The sequence below is a fragment of the Heteronotia binoei genome, chromosome 16 (genome assembly GCF_032191835.1).
Source record: "Heteronotia binoei isolate CCM8104 ecotype False Entrance Well chromosome 16, APGP_CSIRO_Hbin_v1, whole genome shotgun sequence".
Taxonomy (NCBI): Eukaryota; Metazoa; Chordata; class Lepidosauria; order Squamata; family Gekkonidae; genus Heteronotia; species Heteronotia binoei.
In genome coordinates this window covers 57,970,702-57,989,426 of record NC_083238.1, presented here as the reverse complement: position 1 = coordinate 57,989,426, position 18,725 = coordinate 57,970,702, and positions in this window count along the sequence as shown.

Here is an 18,725-nt window from a genome sequence, read left to right as displayed (position 1 = left end):
ACATCCCCACAATATAGCCAATCATCCTGGAGCTTACAGTAGGCCCTCGACTAAGATTGGCTACATCAGCGGTGTGTGGCCTAATATGCAAAGGAATCCTGCTAGAATTCCACCTCTGTAGGTAGCCAAACAGTTTGGGCTATCTAATGGTGACCAGGGCTTTTTCTTGTAGCAGGAACTCCTTTGCATATTAGGCCACACACCCCTGATGTAGCCAATCCTCCTGGAGCTTACAGTAGGCCCTGTAATAAGAACCCTGGAAGCTCTTGGAGGGTTGGCTACAAGGGGTGTGTGGCCCATTCAGTCCAATGCTCTGTGTCACACAGTGGCCAAGGGTGTGTGGCAAAGGAGTTCCCGCTACAAGAAAAGCCCTGCATTATTTAAAGATAATGATATGACAACCTGGTCTAAAACACAAAACAAGAAACTGGGGTTAAGTTCCAAATAAAATTACATGTGCAGAAAATTTTGTAAGCATCCTTAGATGAGAAAGATGTTGTCCATCTATTCTCCTCATTAATCAACATTGTCCTTCATGTTTCTTGAAAGCTTATGGTGACCCTTGGGTTGACAATTCCAAGGTGAGAAATTTCTGGAGATTTTGAGGTGGAGTATGGGAAAGGTGGGGTTTGGGAAGGGGAATGTAAGATCATAAGAGAAGCCATGTTGGATCAGGCCAATGGCCCATCCATTCCAACACTCTGTGTCACACAATGACCAAAAAACACCAGGTGCCATCAGGAGGACCATCAGTGGGGCCAGGACAATAGAAGCCCTCCCATAGTTGCCCCCCCAAGCACTAAGAATACAGAACATCACTGCCCAGACATAAGAACATAAGAGAAGCCATGTTGGATCAGGCCAATGGCCCATCCAGTCCAACACACTGTGACACACAGTGGCCAAAAAACCTAGGCGCCATCAGGAGGTCCATCAGTGGGGCCAGGACGCTAGAAGCCCTCCCACTCTTGTCCCTCCCAAGCACCAAGAAGACAGAACATTACTGCCCAGACATAAGAACATAAGAGAAGCCATGTTGGATCAGGCCAATGGCCCATCCAGTCCAACACTCTGAGTCACATAAGAACATAAGAGAAGCCATGTTGGATCAGGCCAATGGCCCATCCAGCCCAACACTCTGAGTCACATAAGAACATAAGAGAAGCCATGTTGGATCAAGCCAATGGCCCATCCAGTCCAACACTCTGTGTCACATAAGAACATAAGTGAAGCCATGTTGGAACAGGCCAGTGGCCCATCCAGTCCAACACACTGTGTCACACAGTGGCAAAAAAAAAAAAAAAGGTGCCCTCAAGGGGTCCATCAGTGGGGGGACCAGGACACCAGAAGCCCTCACCCTGCTTGAATCTTAGCCAGCTATAACTGCATAAAACCCACCCTCCACAATAGCCATTTTCTCCCAGGGAAATGATCTCTGTCCTCTGAAAATCAGTTGTCATTCTGGGAGATCTCCAGGCTGCACCTGGAGGCTGGCAGACCTAGGAACAGAGCTTTTTCTTGTAGCAGGAACTCCTTTGCATATTAGGCCATGCACCCCTGATGTCGCCAGTCCTCCAAGAGAACAAAGCAGGAGTCAAGTTGCACCTTTAAGACCAACCAAGTTTTATTCAGAACGTAAGCTTACAGGAGTCTTCTTACAGGGTCTACTGTAAGCTCTTGGCAGATTGGCTACATCAGGGGTGTGTGGCCTAATATGCAAGGGAGCTCCTGCTGCAAAGAAAGCCCTGCGTAGAAATGCCTCCTCACACATTAGAATTAATTACTTGATGCAGGTTATTAGACTCAGAACATTTATATATCCAGGAAGTTTTTTTGAGGCAGACTCTACAGGAACGCAGTTCCGGCTGGCTTGGCGTCAGGGGTGTGTGGCCTAATATGAAAATGAGTCCCTGCTGGTCTTTTTTTGCAAAAAGCCTATGTGAAGCAATCGTGACATCAGGGGGTGTGGCCTAATATGCAAATGAGCCCCAGTTGGGGTTTTTTGACCAAAAAAAGCCCTGAATATCTATTTTAAGAGCCCTGTGGCACAGAGTGGTAAAGCTGCAGTACTGCAGTCGGAGCCCTCTGCTCATGACCTGAGTTTGATCCTGGCGGAAGCTGGGTTCAGGTAGCTGGCTTGAGATTAACTCAGCCTTCCATCCTTCTGAGGTTGGTTAAAGGAGTCCCCAGTTTGCTTGGGGGGGGGGAGTGTAAATGTCTGGGGAAGGCAATGGCAAACCACCCCGCAAAAACTCCACCTTGAAAACGTCATGATGCGACGTCACCCCAGAGTTGGGAACGAATGGTATTTGCCCAGGGGACCACCTTTACCTTTTTAATATAGATCTATTTTATCCTCTAAGTTCAAGGCGGCATCTATGGGAATCCTGCTCCTCGCTTTATTATTATTATTATTTAAAAAAACAGTCATGTAGTTAGAGCTGAAGGAGAGCGACTGTGAGAATCATGGTCTCATGAGTAGGGATCTGAACTCAGAGCTTTCTAATCGAGGGGTGCCGACCCTACCCTTGACAGACCAGGGATGTTGATTCTTGCTTTTAAACCGCAGCCTCTCCCAGGGCCATGAGCACAGCTTTTGTTGCTGCAATCGGCGGAATTGAGCAAGATAGCAAGTTGGCAAAGCTGGCACCCAGCTGTTCTATCTTCCAGCGCAGCCGGCTGTTGTTTCTTTGCTGTCTCCTCCGTGTGCCAATTAGCTGTCAGGCGGAATTCAAAGTAACGATCAGCGCCCACAAAGACTCAAATTGCTTTGGCCAGGTACACTCAGAAAGCATCTTTGCAGATCAGATTCTAAATTAGGCTTCTCTCCTAAACGGAAACCAGGATTTCGCATCACAGGCTCCGAGAGTCGTCAGCGTTCGGGCGGTTGAGTCTTCTGGCAAATATTGGGATTTGACTCCCACTTGAATTTCAATGCAATTCGATCGATGGAAGCGAGCTGTAGATTCACATACTAGGAAAAACTCTCGAAATGAACATATCAAGGTACAATCGTTCTGCGGCTGAAGGCTATACCTGCCACAAGTGGCAGCTGCAACTATTGTTCACATGAAATATGTTAGACAACAGTCTTCGTGGGGGGGTATAAATCTGCTGCTCTTTTCAAAGAATATTCCCCCATAAAAACATAAGAGAAGCCATGTTGGATCAGGCCAATGGCTCATCCAGTCCAACACTCTGTGTCACATAAGAACATAAGAGAAGCCATGTTGGATCAGGCCAATGGCTCATCCAGTCCAACACTCTGTATCACATAAGAACATAAGAGAAGCCATGTTGGATCAGGCCAGTGGCTCATCCAGTCCAACACTCTGTGTCACATAACAACATAAGAGAAGCCATGTTGGATCAGGCCACTGGCTCATCCAGTCCAACACTCTGTGTCACATAAGAACATAAGAGAAGCCCTGTTGGATCAGGCCAATGGCTCATCCAGTCCAACGCTCTGTGTCACATAAGAACATAAGAGAAGCCATGTTGGATCAGGCCAATGGCTCATCCAGTCCAACATTCTGAGTCACATAAGAACATAAGAGAAGCCATGCTGGATCTGGCCAATGGCCCATCCAGTCCAACACTCTGTGTCACATAAGAACATAAGAGAAGCCATGCTGGATCAGGCCAATGGCCCATCCAGTCCAACACTCTGTGTCACATAAGAACATAAGAGAAGCCATGCTGGATCAGGCCAATGGCCCATCCAGTCCAACACTCTGTGTCACATAAGAACATAAGAGAAGCCATGCTGGATCAGGCCAATGGCCCATCCAGTCCAACACTCTGTGTCACATAAGAGCATAAGAGAAGCCATGCTGGATCAGGCCAATGGCCCATCCAGTCCAACACTCTGTGTCACGCAGTGGCCACAAAAACAAAAAAAACCCCAATGCCATCAGGTGGTCCACAAGTGGGGCTAGAAACACTTCCGCTGTGCCCCCCCCCAAGCACCAAGAATACAGAGCATCACTGCCCCAGACAGAGAGTTCCAACAATATGCTGTGGCTAATAGCCACTGATGGAGCTCTGCTCCATCTGTTTACGCAATCCCCTCTTGAAGCTGGCTATGCTTGTAACTGCCACCACCTCCTGTGGCTGTGAATTCCACATGTTAATCACTCTTTGGGTGAAGAAGGACTTCCTTTTATCCGTCCTAACATGACTACTCAGCAATTTCATTAAATGTTCACGAGTTCTTGTATTGTGAGAAAGGGAGAAAAGGACTTCTTTCTCCACCTTCTCCATCCCATGCATAATGTTGTCAACCTCTCCCATGTCACCCCGCGGTCGACGTTTCTCCAAGCTAAAGAGCCCCAAGCGTTTTAACCTTTCTTCATAGGGAAAGTGTTCCAACCCTTGAATCATTCTAGTTGCCCTTTTCTGTACTTTTTACAATGCTATAATCATGGGTCATAGTGATAATCCGAGATATATCATATATCTTATTCTGAGCTTAGCTTCAGAATGAGAATCAAGACATATGTGCAATGGTTACCGACAGGGGTCGTTTTGTAGAAAAATAGGTGGTGAAGCTCATCCAGGGATTGTTATGCAGCTGTATGTACTATTCAATGGACAAGGTGGGGAGGAGGTGGGGGAACCGTCAGAAAAATTCAGGAGCTGAATTCTTAAATTCCAGGCCTGGTTACTGGTACCAAAAAGGAAGATGTTTCAATGGTTCTGTTTCGTAGAAAAATAGGTGCTGGAGCTCATTAGTATAACTCATGAGCATATGCCACCCCCTCCCAGCCAGCACAACAAAGGAGAGCCCTGGGTGAGCAAGGCACTCTCTTGGGCCACGCCCCCCACTAGCCAAAAGCAACCTGACACAAGAAAGGAGAGCCCCAGGTCAATGAGGCCTGCTCGGGCTGGTTAGAGATCCAGCCAGCCCAAGCAGGCCTCACTCGCCTGGGGCTCTGCTGGGCTGCCCCCCCCAGTCAAAAGGCCAGCAAGCCACCTGATTCCCAAAATCATATAAGACGTGGAGAAAGAGTGGGGTGTGGGCTTCTCCAGGGGTTAATGAGGGCTGCTGGGGGCGTGGCAAAGCCCCTGGTGGCTGGCTGGCTGCCCGCTCTCCTAATCCAGAGATTGTTATGCAGCTGCACCTGCTATTCAATGGACAAAGTAGGTGGGGAGGAAGAGAGGGAACCCTCAGAAAGGTTCAGGAGCTGTACTCCTGTGAGCTCCTGCTGAATCTGAGGTCCGGTTCTGCAAAAATGTGGAAAACGCCTCCTGGTTGCTGGGGGGAAAAAGTTGTCCACAGATACAGCCTTTCTGCTGAGCAGTCGGGTTAGAACGGATAAAATAATAATAATAATAATAATAATAATAATAATAATAATAATAATAATAATAATAATAATAATAATAATAATAATAATAATAATAATAATAATAATAAATTATTTTTGTATCCCGCCCTCCCCCGCCAAAGGCGGGCTCAGGGCGGCTCACAGACATGGAATACCATGATTTGAATAAAAACAATGTAAACAGCAATTTTAAATACAATTCAATTACATAAGTTAATTAAAATAAATAAAACAGGTGCTATAAGGTACTATGGATCATAATCATACATAAGATGGCTAGATGGCTACAGGTCAGTTTAGCCAGGTTCTGTCTTAAAAGCAAACTGAAAGAGAAAGGTTTTGCAAGCCCTGCGGAATTGATTCAGGTCCCGCAGGGCTCGCACCATCTCTGGAAGTTGGTTCCACCATCGAGGGGCCATTGCTGAAAAGGCTTGCTCCCTAGTTGTCTTCAATCTAGCCTCTCTTGGCCCAGGGATTTTTAAAAGATTTTGAGAGCTAGATCTCAGTGCTCTCTGGGGAACATATGGGGAGAGGCGGTCCCTAAGGTAGGCAGGTCCTCGGCCATATAGGGCTTTAAAGGTAATAACCAGCACCTTATAACGAACACGGTACACAACCGGTAGCCAATACAGGTCCCGCAGCCCAGGCTGTACGTGTTCCCACCGAGGTAGTCCCACCAGCAGCCTGGCCGCCGCGTTCTGCACTACCTGAAGTTTCCGTGTTCGGTATAAGGGCAGCCCCATGTAGAGGGCATTGCAGTAGTCTAGTCTTGAGGTGACCGTTGCGTGGATCACAGTTGCTAAGTCGCTGCGTTCCAAGAAGGGAGCCAACTGCCTCGCCCTCTTAAGGTGGAAGAAGGCGGATCTAGCAGTGGCAGCTATCTGGGCCTCCATTGATAAAGAGGATTCCAGTAGCACTCCCAGGCTCTTGATCCTGTGCACTGGTATCAGTGGCGCACCGTCAAAAGCCGGTAGGGTAATCTCTCCTCTCGGTCCGCCGCGGCCCACGCAAAGGACCTCAGTCTTCGCCAGATTCAACTTCAGCCCACTCAGCCTGAGCCAGTCAGCCACGGCTTGTAACGCCCGGTCCAAATTTATAGGGTCATCGCCAGTCCGGCCGTCCATCAATAGATAGAGCTGGGTATCATCAGCATACTGATGACAACCCAGCCCGTACCTCCGTGCAAGCTGGGCAAGGGGGCGCATGTAGATGTTGAACAACATCGGGGAGAGAACTGCCCCCTGAGGCACCCCACAATGGAGTGGTGTCTCTGAGACAGTTCCCCCCCAATTGCCACCCTTTGTCCCCGACCTTCAAGAAAGGAGGAGAGCCACTGTAAGGCTAGCCCCCGAATTCCTGCGTCGGCGAGGCGGCGAGTCAGCAGCTGATGATCGACCATATCGAACGCAGCCGATAGGTCTAGCAGCAGCAATACTGCCGAGCCGCCTCGATCCAGTTGCCGTCGGAGGTCATCCATGAGGGCGACCAAGACCGTTTTTGTCCCATGGCCCAGGCGGAAGCCGGACTGGCATGGATCTAGGGTGGAAGCGTCCTCCAAAAAATCCTGTAACTGCAACGCCACAGCCCTCTCAATAATTTTGCCCCAAAAGGGCAAATTTGAGACCGGTCGGTAATGTGCCAATTCGGCCGGGTCTGATGTAGCTTTTTTCAAGAGAGGGCGGACCGCTGCCTCTTTCAGGGGCGTTGGGAAAGCACTCTCTGAAAGGGATCGATTTATGATGTCCCGTATAGGACATCTTAGTTCCTCCTGGCAAGCCTTAATTAGCCAGGAGGGACATGGGTCCAGATCGCAAGTTGTGGATCGTGCAGTGCCAAGAATTCTGTTGACTTCCTCCAAGCTGAGCGGGTCAAAGCAATCCAGGGTTAAATCAGAAGACACGCATTGGGCCTCGAGTTCACTTACGGCATCTAAATTGGCAGGGCAGTCGTGGCGGAGCGATTGGAACTAAAAAGTACTTCTTCACCCAAAGGGTGATTAACACATGGAATTCACTGCCACAGGAGGTGGTGGCAGCTACAAGCATAGCCAGCTTCAAGAGGGTAAACATATGGAGCAGAGGTCCATCAGTGGCTATTAGCCACTGCGTATTGTTGGAACTCTCTGTCTGGGGGAAGTGATGCTCTGTATTCTGGGTGCTTGGGGGGGGGGGCACAGTTGGAGGGCTTCTAGTGTCCTGGCCCCACTGATGGACCTCCTGATGGCACCTGGGTTTTTTGGACACTGTGTGACACAGAGTGTCGGACTGGATGGGCCATTGGTTTGAACCAACATGGCTTCTCTTAGGTTCTTATGTTCTAGATATTTTACAATGCATACACTGCATAACAGGTATTAGTATGTGAACATATTTTTTGAACGGTTGGATTGATTAAACTTCAACAAAGGTTGCACAAGAAACTCTTTCCATTCTACTATATGCTGCGAAAAGTGTAAGAGCCGCACAGTGGAAAAGCCAACCAAGCCCCCGCCCCCATTCAGGTATGGTATAAAAAGCTATGGAGCCTGTACGTTATGGCTAAAGTCACTCCAAAAGGATCTGACGAGGCTGGGTGAGTGGGCATCAACGCGGCAGATGAGGTTCAATGTGGCCAAATGCAAAGTAATGCACAGTGGGGCCAAGAATCCCAGCTACAAATACAAGTTGATGGGGTGTGAACTGGCAGAGACTGACCAAGAGAGAGATCTTGGGGTCATGGTAGATAACTCACTGAAAATGTCAAGACAGTGTGCGATTGCAATAAAAAAGGCCAACGGCATGCTGGGAATTATTAGGAAGGGAACTGAAAACAAATCAGCCAGTATCATAATGCCCCTGTATAAATCAATGGTGCGGTCTCATTTGGAGTACTGTGTACAATTCTGGTCACCTCATCTCAAGAAAGATATTATAGCATTGGAAAAAGTGCAGAAAAGGGCAACTAGAATGATTAAAGATTTGGAACACTTTCCCTATGAAGAAAGGTTAAAACTCTTGGGGCTCTTTAGCTTGGGGAAACGTCGACTGCGGGGTGACATGATAGAGGTTTACAAGATTATGCATGGAATGGAGAAAGTAGAGAAAGAAGTCCTTTTCTCCCTTTCTCACAATATAAGAACTCATGGGCATTCAATGAAATTGCTGAGCAGTCAGGTTAAAACGGATAAAAGGAAGTACTTCTTCACCCAAAGGGTGATATATATATATATATATATATATATATATATATATATATATATATATATATATATATATATATATATATATATATATATATCTTTTGGTTTAATTTCAACCCATTGGTTCTGGTCCTACCTCCTGGGGCCACAGAAAACAATTCCGCACCATCCTCTATATGACAGCCCTTTAAGTATTTGAAGACGGTGATCATATCACCTCCCAGCCGTCTCCTCTCCAGGCTAAACATCCCTAGCGCCTTCAATCTTTCCTCATAGGACTTGGTCTCCAGACCCCTCACCATCTTCGTCGCCCTTCTCTGGACCTGTTCCAGCTTGTCTATATCCTTAAAATGAGGTGCCCAAGACTGGACATAAGACTCCAGGTGAGGTCTTACCAGAGCAGAGTAAAGCAATACCATCACATCACGTGATCTGGACACTATACTTCTGTTGACTCAGTCCCAAATTGCATTTGCCTTTTTAGCCACCGCATCACTCTGTTGACTCATGTTCATCGTATGCTCCACTAAGACCCCAAATCCTTTTCACACATACTTCTGCTAAGACAAATCTCCCCCATCCTATAACTAGGCATGGGATTTTTCCTACCGAAATGTAGAACTTTGCATTTATCCCTGTTAAAATTCATTTTTATTGTTTTAGCCTAGTTTTCCAGCCTGTCAAGGTCATCCTGTACGATAGATAGATAGATGCAAGTGGGCAGTCGTGTTGGTCTGAAGCAGTAGAACAAAGTAGGAGTCAAGTGCACCTTCTAGACTACCAAAGTTTTATTCATAATGGAAGCTTCCATATACATGCACACTTCTTCAGATGAGGGAATGGGGTACAGTGTACTCACTCTACCCCGTTCCCTCGTAGGGCTACCAAGTTCCCCTGGCTGTGTGGAGGTTCTCCCACCCTGGAGGTTCCCAGCCCATCAGCTCACATTGGTACCATAGAGCTTTCCCTCCCAAATTGCTAGAGCGTCCGGGAAAACTGTCGCTGGCATGATGACGTCACTTTTGAGTGACGTCATCATGCACAGTCCCCCGCCAGAGGCTGCAGGGGACCTGGAACCTTATTCCCTCGTCTGAAGAAGTATGCATTCGTGCGAAAGCTTACATTCAGAATTAAACTTCGTTGGTCTTAATCGTGCTAATTGACTCCTACTCTGTTCTACAAATTGGAGAGCCAGTTTTGGTGTAGTGGTTAAGTGTGAGGACTTTTATCTGGGAGAACCAGGTTTGATTCCCCACTCCTCCACTTGCACCTGCTAGCATGGCCTTGGGTCAGCCATAGCCCTGGCAGAGGTTGTCCTTGAAAGGGCAGCTGCTGTGAGAGCCCTCTCCAGCCCCATCCACCTCACAGGGGGTCTGTTGCGGGGGAGGAAGGTAAAGGAGATTGTGAGCCGCTCTGAGCCTCTTTGGAGTGGAGGGCGGGATATAAATCCAATATCTTCATCTACCTCACAGGGTGTCTGTTGTGGGGGAGGAAGGTAAAGGAGATTGTGAGCCGCTCTGAGACTCTTCAGAGTGGAGGGCGGGATATAAATCCAATATCTTCTTCTTCTTCTTATGTCTAATGCATTTTGTCTCTTGTTTTGATGGATTTTTTTAAAAAAAAATCTTATTGTTTATGCCCTTCCTTGAATTTTCTGATTTTTATCAATAAAAATACCTTAGTTGGGAGGTGGGGGGAGAAAAAAAACAAACAAAACCAAAGTTAAAAAAAAGTTTTTAAAAAGTTTTTTTTTAAAAAAAAAAAAAAAACCCAACTCATCTAGAGAAGCAATGTTTGCACACACCTACCGATGTTTTGAAGGAAAAACGTTGACTGAATCCTGTGAAGTCACGGTTGGCATTGTGAGGTTGCCTAGCAACAACAGAAAGCCGATTTTTTTTTCAAAGTAGCAAGGATCTCCTAAGGGGAGGGAGGGAGCGCCGGAGGTGGTAGGAGCAGTGATTAGGAGAGGAGGGAGGGAGACTGCGGCAGTTGGAGGCTGACGGTGAATAATAGGGGAGGAAGCAGGGGACAACGGGTGTGGGTGCGATTTCATCTCTCCTGTCAGACCTGATGGATCTTCTGTTGCATGCAAGTGTGTGCACACACATCTGCTAGAAGGAATGTCCAAACAGAGGGACGGGCATTTCGAAAACTGGATGATGTCAAATGCCCACAGATCCAGAAATATGCAAACAGAACAGGTAGTGGGCAGCCTTCCAGAGGTGGAATCAGCATTCAATAGGACAGGGGTTTGAAATATTTCTGAGCCTGAAGGCACCTTTGGAATTCTGACACAGCATGGTGGATGCAGTCACAAAATGGCTGCCACAGGAGGTGGTAAAAGGTAAAGGTAGTCCCCTCTGCAAGCACCAGTCATTTCCGACTCTGGGATGACGTCACATCACAACGTTTTCATGGCCGACTTTTTACGGGGTGGTTTGCTATTGCCTTCCCCAGTCATCCACACTTTCCCCCAGCAAGCTAGGTACTCATTTTACCAACCTTGGGAGGATGGAAGGCTGAGTCAAGCTGAGCCGGCTACTTGAAACCAGCTTCCACTGGAATTCGACTCAGGTCGTGAGTTTAGACTGCAGTACTGCAGTTTTACCACTCTGCGCCACAGGAGGTGAAGTTAGTCACAAAATGGCTGTCACAGCTTACCTTCAGTCACAGAGTGAATTTCCTTGTGCTGTGGTGGCAGCTACTGCCCAAGCAACATTTTTTTTAAAAAAAAAATGCACAGCCAATCAAAATTCCAATGGCCAATCAGGAACCTTCCTGGGCAAAAGCCCCTCCTGACCCCACCCACTTTCTAAAAAGCACCTGGTGGGCACCAGGAAATTTGTTGGTGGGTGCCATGTTGCCCTATGGGGACAGGTTGAGGACTCCGTTATAGGGCTGACTCTCTTGTTTTCAAACTTGTTTCAGACTCATAAGGAACAACATTCCTTTCCATCCATCAATAGATCTTCAATAGGGCTGTCCAAACTGTGGCTCAGCAGCCACATGTGGCTCTTGAAGCCCCCACCATCCTGTTGGCCAACTTGAAGAAGGCATTAGTCTCATTAAATCACTTCTCCAAGCCACTTCTCCCCATCTATTTGGCTTCCTTCCTTTCAGCTCTTAAATGTTTGACACTCCTGTCTTGCAGCTCTCAAACATAAGAAGTGGCTCAGCTGCAATAGAAGAAGGTGCTTGGATCTAGAACAGAGCTGCTGGTAAGGTGAGTGAGACATGATTTGCTTTTCTAAAATTGCTTGGGAGCATTAGCTAGGGTTGCTGTGGGAGGGAACTGTGGAAGTGCTTGGTGCCTGCTGGAGAGGGGTTTCTGATCGCTTTTGTGTAGCTGTGAGGAGAGCTTCTTTCCCTCGGGGTAATTGCTGGCCCCACCCTCTGCTGTTGCTCTGGCTGCTGAGTCAGAGGTGGATGAGGGCTTGAGCCTTTAATTTGCTAGGCTCATCCTTGCCAGAGGCACGAGCCTTTGGTGTGAGCCAAAGGGAAAGAGCCAAAAGGGCTCTTGGTCTGTGGCTCTTAGCCTGGGGGTTCTGTAGAAAGGTGGGTAATTACCCACAAGTAGTTTTAAGTGGCAGTTGGTAGTGGGATTTAAAGAGAAGTAAAGATAAAGAACATTTTGAAATAGATTGCAGCAGTATGGCTGGTGAGGGAGCAGAGGCAGTGACGTGTAAAGACTGTGGGATGTTTGTATTTCTACCTGAGAGTAGCACGAATTACACTTGCAGCAAGTGTAAGTTAGTGGCCCTGCTGGAGGAGAAGCTACAAGGACTGGAGGCACAATTGTCCACACTGCAGTGTATAAGGGAAGATGAGGATTTTCTTGACAAAACGCATGAGGCACTTTTGAAAGGACAAGTGGAGGGAGAGGAAATGGTACTTCAGCAATTAGAAGAAAACCCAACACAGGAGGAGGGTTCCTGGGAAAATGTAACCTGAAGGAGAAAGAAAATCAGATGTTCTGAGCCCCTGCTGTTCAGCAATAGGTTCCAGGATCTCCCCACAGTAACCGATTCTGAACCATTGGAACAAGGGCTGCTTCCTCAGCTTCCACATTAAAGATCTGCAAATAGTGGCGCATACACTAGGTAATGTTAACTTGAAGACTTGTACAGAAACTAAACCCTCAGGATGCATAAAACGTGGATTCTGATGTCTCTACACTAGTGCACGGGGTATGAGAGACATACTACCATATGTTCCCCAGAGAGCACTGCGATCTAGTTCACAAAATCTTCTGGAAATCCCTGTGCCAAAGGAGGCCAAATTAAAAACAACTAGAGAGCAGGCCTTCTCGATACAGGCACCCCAATGGTGGAACCAGCTACCGGAGGAGGTGCGGGACCTACGGGATCTCAATAAGTTCCGTAGGGTTTGCAAAATCGCCCTCTTCCAACTAGCTTTCTAAAACAGAACCTGGTAGTAACATCAAGCCATCTTTGTACATATTGAGATTGTGGCACCATTAAGTTATACTGGTTTTAAATTATTTATTTATAATATTTAATTTACGCATTGTATTGTAACTGTATTATTTTGTTTTTACTGTTATAACATGGTTTATACCATGTCCTGTAAGCCGCCCTGAGCCTGCCTAGGCGGGGAGGGCGGGGTATAAATAAAAATTTATTATTATTATTATTGAGAAACAGGAGGAACTGGAAGTCCTAATAAAGGAAGGAGACTATGACACAATAGGCCTTACTGAAACTTGGTGGGATGACACTCACACCTGGAATATTAGGATTCAGGGGTACAACTTATTTAAAAGGGACAGGCAAATGAAAAAGGGTGGAGGCGTAGCAGTATATGTGAAGGAGTTATATACATACTTGTGAGGAAATATGTGAATCTGACCATGGCAGCTCAGTTGAGAGTCTCTGGGCAAAAATAAAAGGAGTAAGAAATAACAGTGATATTATTGTGGGAGTCTGCTATAGGCCACCAAGTAAGGCAGAGGACTTGGATGAGATACTTCTACAGCAGATTGCAAAGTTCTCCAAGAGAAGGGATACAGTAATCATGGGAGATTTCAATTACCCGGACATCTGTTGAAAGTCCAACTCTGCTAAAAATGAAAAGTCAAATCGATTTCCGACTTGTCTTAATGACAACTTCCTTTCCCAGAAAGTGAAGAAGGAAACAAGGGGATCTACTATCTTGGATTTGATTCTCACCAACAAGAAAGGATTGATTGAAGAAGAGGAAATAGTGGGCACCCTGGGCAATAGTGACCATGTGATTTTGGAATTTACAGTCTTAGGGAAGGGAAAAGCTATACATAGTCAGACCTATAGGTTGGACTTCAGAAAGGCAAACTTTGATAAACTTAGATCTATGCTGGGGAAAATCCCATGGTCAGAAATACTTAGAAGGAAGGGGGTTCAGGAGGGGTGGGAGTTTCTTAAAAGCGAAATACTGAAAGTGCAATCACAGGCGATTCCTGTGAGAAGAAAAAATGGAAAAAGCCTAAAGAAGCTGAAGTGGCTCCATAAACAGCTCTCTGAAGACTTGAGAAATAAAAAAGACTCCTTTAGGAATTGGAAGGAGGGCCTTATAACCAAGGATGAATATAAACAAATCATCAGTACTTGTAGAGGAAAAAGTTAGTAAAACTAAAGCTCAATATGAGCTTAGGCTGGCCAAAGATGCTAAAAACAACAAAAAAGGGGTTCTTTTCTTATGTTCAGAGTAAGACAAAGAGCAGGGACATGGTAGGCCCATTGTGAGGGCAAGAAAGTGAAATTGTACAGGTAATGAAGAGAGGGCAGAACTGCTCAATTCCTACTTTTCCTCAGTCTTCTCTTCTGAGGGAAATGGTGCTCAACATGGCAAAAACAGAACATATGAGGGTATGAAGCTCCAACCTAGGATCAGCATAGGGGTAGTACATAAACACCTAGTTTCTTTAAATGAAACGAAGTCCTCAGGGCCAGATGAACTGCATCCAAGGGTTTGTGGATGTAATTTCTGAGCCTCTGGCTATTATTTTTGAGAATTCTTGGAGAACAGGAGAGGTGCCGGAAGTTTGGAGGCGAGCGAATGTTGTCCCCATCTTCAAGAAGGGGAAAAAAGAGGATCTGGGTAACTACCGACCTGTCAGCTTGATGTCTATACCTGGAAAAGTTTTAGAACAAATCATCAAACAGTCGGTCCTGGAACATTTAGAAAGAATGGATGTGATTACTAAGAACCAGCATGGTTTTCTCAAGAACAAGTCATGTCAGACTAACCTGATCTCTTTTTTTGAGAAAATGACTACCTTGCTGGATCAGGAGAATGCTGTAGACATCGTTTATCTTGATTTCAGTGAGGTTTTGATAAGGTTCCACATACTATCCTTGTTGACAAGTTGGTAAAATGTGATTTGGATCCTGTTACTGTTAGGTGGATCTGTAACTCGTTGACAGATTGCACCCAAAGAGTGCTTGTGAATGGTTCCTCATCCGCTTGGAGAGAAGTGACAAGTGGAGTGCCTCAAGGATCTATCCTGAGACATGTTTTGTTCAACATCTTTATCAATGATTTGGGTGAAGGAATGGAGGGAATGCTTATTAAATTTGCAGATGAAGAAGACAGAAACAGGATACAGGATGACTTTGGCAGGCTGGAAAACTAGACTAAAATCTATAAAATGAATTTTAACAGAGATAAATGTAAAGTTCTGCATTTACATAGGTAGGAAGAATCCAATGCATGGATTGTTTTCTGTGGCCCCAGGAGGTAGGACCAGAACCAATGGGTTGAAATTAAACCAAAAGCGTTTCTGGCTCAACATTAGGAAGAACTTCCTGACCGTTAGAACGATTCCTCAGTGGATCAGGCTTCCTTGGGAGGTGGTGGGCTCTCCTTCCTTGGAGGTTTTTCAACAGAGGCTAGATGGCCATCTGATAGCAATGAAGATCCTGTGAATTTAGGGGGAAGTGTTTTTGAGTTTCCTGCATTGTGCAGGGGGTTGGACTAGCTGACCCTAGAGGTCTCTTCCAACTCTATGATTCTATGATTCTATTCTATGAATATAAGAGAACATAAGAGAAGCCATGCTGGACCAGGGCAATGGCCTATCTAGTCCAACACTCTGTGTCACAAAGTGGCCAAAAAACCCAAGTGCCATCAAGAGGTGCATCAGTGGGGCCAGGACACTAGAAAGCCTCCCACTGTTGCCACCCCAAGCACCAAGAATACAGAGCATCACTTGCCCCAGACAGAGAGTTCCAACATCTGACATTTCTTCTGTGTGGCTCTCATGCTAAGCAAATTTGGCCATCCCTGGTCTTCCACCACATTGTGTTTTAAGAGCTATTTTGCGAGCTATAGTATTGTTGAAGTTTAGATGTCCATCCTATTAGGTAGACCATGTAGCCGGTTGCTGGGCAGACTAGGACCCTCTATACTAGGACGAGAAAGCGGAATATAATGGAGGAAAAATATGGAAGAGAAAGTGGAGCAACGGCTACAAGAGGGGCAGAAGAATAAAACCTGATGTTAAGAATCCCGGCTTGGGTTGTCTCCCTGCCTGCATTAAGCTACTAAACCCTGCTGTGTCCCCCCCTCTCCCAGAATTATCCAGATTTAACATCTGCCACTTACATTACTACCTAATGATGAATACTTCTGCGACTTGTTTACAAGATTGCTCTAAGGAAATAAAGGGAGGGTTTTTTTTTAGTTTTTTAGTTTTTTTTAAGAGAGCGGAAAACATTATAAATATTTCAATGGAGTGACTTGAGCACTGAATAATTGAATTGTACAGGTGGCTTTCATCAGCTTGAGTTTTAAAGCCACAGCATCATTAAGGGGTCTAAAGAAAACAAAAAACATCTCCCATAGACATACACGTGAAGACACATAAAGCTGCGTTCTACTGAATCAGACCTTTGGTCAGGGGTGGAATTCGAGCAGGAGCTCCTTTGCGTAGTAGGCCAGACACCCCTGATGTAGCCAATCCTCTAAGAGCATACAAGGCTCTTTTTTGTAAGCTCTCGGAGGATTGGCTACATCAGGGGTGTGTGGCCTAATATGCAAAGGAGCCCCTGCTAGAATTCCACCCCTGCCTTTGGTCCATCAAAGTCAGAATTGCCTGGTCAGACTGAGGCTCTCCAGTTTCTCAACCAGAAACCTTTCACAAAGGGGCCATTTAATCTTCTCTGTATCATTGCAGTTTTACTATATGTGCTGCCGAAGGGGTCATTTTGCAGAAAAAAAGAGGCGCCAGAGCTCATTCGCACAATTCATTTGTGCAACTCATTTACCTGTGACATCATTGGAAGGTGTACTGAATTATATCAGCTCGGCATCTCCCTTAAAATGCTTCTTGAATAATCATTGTCATCATAAGACCTTACTCCCATCATACTAATCACTTTCTCCTATGTGCCCACAGTAGCATGACAAAGATTTCCATCTGTCTGCTTTATATGTTTGGGTTATTGTCCCATTTTTTTTTGTGTGTGGGGGAAAATATGAGAAAATTTGTCTGATCTTAGAATTCAGCAAAATTCTCCCAGGGGGGTTGAACAATGGAGCGAAGCAGAAGAAGACGGCTGCAGATTTATATCCCGCCCATCTCTCTGAATCAGAGTCTCAGAGTGGCTTATTTATTTATTTATTTGGTTCACTTATCTTCCCTCCTTTCCCAGGCGGGCTCAGGGCGGATCACATACAGATAAAAACCAGTCACATATAATAAAACCAATAAATACAATTAAAACAACAGCATTACACCCAGATTAAATAACAGAGGCGTGCGATACATAGTGCACATTTAGATGTAATCATTCAGTGGCCCGGATATAAAGGTACAGATGATAGATCACTGTAGGGGAGGGCAGTCGATGGTATAGGCAGCAGAGTAGAGGGTGTCGGCCTGTCTCAACTAAATGCCTGGCGGAACAGTTCTGTCTTACAGGCCCTGCGGAAGGGTAACAAATCCGGCAGAGCCCGTACTTCCACCCGGAGCTGATTCCACCAGGTTGGAGGCAAGGCCGACATCAGGGCAAGGCGGACGCCCTTGGGGCCAAGGATGACCAGAAGGTGTTGACTGGCTGATCGCAACGCCCTTCGGGGCTTACAATCTCCTTTATCTCCTTCCCCCACAACAGACACCCTGTGAGGTGGGTGGGTCTGAGAGAGCTCTCACAGCAGTTGCCCTTACAAGAACAACTCCTACAAGAGCCGTGGCTAACCCAAGGCCATTCCAGCAGCTGCAAGTGGAGGAGTGGGGAATCAAACCCAGTTCTCCCAGATAAGAGTCCGTGCACTTAACCACTTCACCAAACTGGCTCTCAGGAGCAAGTATTGTGGGGAAGAAGAAGAAGAAGATATTGGATTTATATCCCGCCCCCCACTCCGAAGAGTCTCAGAGCGGCTCACAATCTTCTTTCCCTTCCTCCCCCACAACAGACAACCTGTGAGGTGGGTGAGACTGAGAGGGCTCTCACAGCAGCTGCCCTTTCAAGGACAACCTCTGCCAGAGCTATGGCTGACCCAAGGCCATGCTAGCAGGTGCAAGTGGAGGAGTGGGGAATCAAACCCGGTTCTCTCAGATAAGAGTCCGCACACTTAACCACTACACCAAACTGGCTCTCCAGTTTGGGGCAAGGGGGAGGGGGGCAAGTTAAGAAAGAAAGAACACAATAAAATTTAGAGGTGCCGGAGCTCCGCTCCTGTGAGCTCCTGCTCAAAATGAGGCCTGCTTTCACATCCCTTACCACCAGGTCCTTTCCACTGGAGATGCCGGGGATTGAACCTGGGACCTTCTGAATGCCAAGCAGAGAGCTCTACCACTGAACTGCAGCCCTTCCTAACTTCATAATACTGAAAACACTGAACTCTTTGATAACATTATCATCAAATGCCTTATAGCATAAGAATTGTTGTCAGAATTATTCACGTCAGAGCAATAAATATATCCATGAGGACATCTCTTACCTGGTCCTTTCAACTGGAGATGCCGGGGATTGAACCTGGGACCTTCTGCATGCCAAGCAGAGGTTTTACCACTCAGCCATGTCCTCAGTCACTTTTTTATTTTATTTTTTGCCGTATACTGAATCAAATGCTTGGTCCGTCAAGGTCAGTATTGTCTACTCATATTGGCAGCAGCTCTCCAAGGTCTCAGGTCTTTTCACATCTCCTACCACTTGGTCTTTTGTTTGGTGGACTCTGGAGAACGGGAGAAATTCCTCACTCCTCCACATGTA